We start from the raw sequence: 2262 nt of genomic DNA on the forward strand, positions 1-2262 counted from the left end.
TATTCCATTGTGTGACTATACCACAGCTTCTCTATCCATTCGTTTGTTGATGGGCACTTAGGTTGTTTCCAACTCTTTGCTATTGTGAACAAAGCCGCAGTAAACTTGGATGTGCATTACAGCAACTTTTTTTACAATAAATCTGCAATCTTAAAATTTTTCCTTATAATACACCTCAAAACCATATTAAAGTGTAAAGATTTTTACCCTTAACTATAATAAGTAAAACCTATACTTGAACCAGTAAGCAGTCATCAGAACAGAACAGTCAACACTCTTAGAACCAGTAGCCAAGAAATTTTGTACGCCAGGGATGTGTCCTGTTTCCATACCTTTTCAGTCTATATGCGGAACAGATTATCCAGGAGGCCGAGCTCTATGAGGAAAAATATAGAATCAGGATTGGAGGAACATTCATCAACAATCTGCGTTGCACAGATGACACAACCCTGCTTTCTTAAACTGAGGAGTACCTGAAGCACTTAGTGCAGAAGGTCAAGGATTGCAAACTTCAATATGGATTGAAGCTCAGTGTCAAGAAAACAAAGATTCTCACCACTGGGCAGACTGGGAACATCATAATAGATGATGAAGAGATCGAGATTGTTAACAGCTTTAGTGTGTTTGGCTCCACAGTCAATACTCTGGGAACCAGTAGCTAGGAAATTAAAAGACACATTGCATTGGGAAAGTCTGCTGTCAGAGACCTCTCCAAAGTAGTGAAGAGCAATGTCAGTCTGGAAACTAAGGTGCGTCTAATACAGGCCATGGTCTTTGCAATTATTTGCTATGCATCAGAGAGCTGGACAATGACTAGGGATGATTAAAGGAGAATTGATGCTTTTGAGGTGTGGTGCTTGAAAAGAGTGTTGAGTATACCATGGTCTGCTCAGAGAACAAACAGGTTTGTCCTAGAGAGGGTGAAATCAGGCCACTCCTTGGAGGCAAGGATTCTGAAGCTTTGTCTGACATATTTTGGACATATTGCAAGGAGGGACCAGTCTTTGGAGAGGGATGTCATACTTAGGAGGTTGGAGGGACAGCACAAGAGAGGAAGACCCTCAGTGAGATGGATGGATTCAGTGATTTGGCTAGTGGGTGTAGGTGTGTCAGAGACAGTAAGATTGGCATAGTATAGAGTAGGATTTAGGGCTATTGTACATAGGGTCACTATGAGTTGCAGCTGACTCAATGGCACATAATAACAACAGCATAACAAATGAGGTCAGCAAGCCATTTCTGAGTGAGGCACATTCCAGCTGAGGTAAAGATGTAATATTTGCCCAAAGAAGAGGATATTTACAGGGTTTCAGTCTGTCTGGTAAAAGCCATTATCAGCTTTTTATGACATAATACTTACTCTGTTGCTTATCACTTAAAACACATTTAGTAACTTTTTCCTTATCCTTTTTATCTAATTCTTTTCTTTAAAAAGTAATGGCTCTATCAGTATCTGTTGACTGTGAACCTGGCTATGGCAATCCAGGTTCCTGGTGGTGGTGGTGGTGGTGGTGGACCGTTGAGTCAGAACTGACCTATAGCTGATCCTCTGGCGGGTTTACAGAGGCAGTTTATCACTCGGGAGGAGATTGCCCATCCTTCTCCCCCAGAGCAGCCAGTAGATTTTAACTGCATGCTTTCAGGATTGCAGTGCAGCTTTTTGCCACTAAGCCACCTTCTAAAATGTTAGATGAGCCACCTTATCAATAGTGGAGCAAATGTCTTTGTTTAAATGTCTTTTAAATAATGATTTCTTCATTGTTTCAGATCTGCTTTTGAATCTAATGGATATTTTGTTGCTGTTAACATTTGTTTAATACTTGAACATAGAAAAATGAAGATGGACTAAGCACCTTAGGATTTAGAAAATTGAACATGAAATTTGTTTTTAGAATGGGGGAAGGTCTCTCTAAATTGAATTCTTCAGCAGGTGGCCAAATTCTGATGATTTCCAGTGTTGGGAGGCATGGTTAGGAGTAGAGAATGCCTGCCCTGGTATGTGCAGCAGTAGGAGGCATGGTCAGGAGTGGAGAAATGCCTGCCCTGGTGTATGCAGTGGTAGGAGGCATGGTCAGGAGTGGAGAATGCCTGCCCTGGTGTGTGCAGCGGTAGGAGGCATGGTCAGGAGTAGAGAATGCCTGCCCTGGTGTGTGCAGCGGTAGGAGGCATGGTCAGGAGTGGAGAAATGCCTGCCCTGGTGTGTGCAGCGGTAGGAGGCATGGTCAGGAGTGGAGAATGCCTGCCCTGGTGTGTGCAGCGGTA

General features: G+C 42.8%; 1 protein-coding gene across 1 annotated transcript in view; it reads left to right on the top strand.

Moving 5' to 3' along the window:
• Window positions 1-2262, top strand: part of LOC102870602 (prolyl endopeptidase-like) — a 147469-nt gene that overhangs the window by 129311 nt on the left and 15896 nt on the right. The gene's annotated exons all lie outside the window — the stretch shown is intronic.

Source organism: Elephantulus edwardii, unplaced genomic scaffold (assembly GCF_000299155.1).
Source record: "Elephantulus edwardii isolate Elephantulus edwardi_28Jun2011 unplaced genomic scaffold, EleEdw1.0 scaffold00013, whole genome shotgun sequence".
In the NCBI taxonomy this organism is placed as follows: domain Eukaryota; kingdom Metazoa; phylum Chordata; class Mammalia; order Macroscelidea; family Macroscelididae; genus Elephantulus; species Elephantulus edwardii.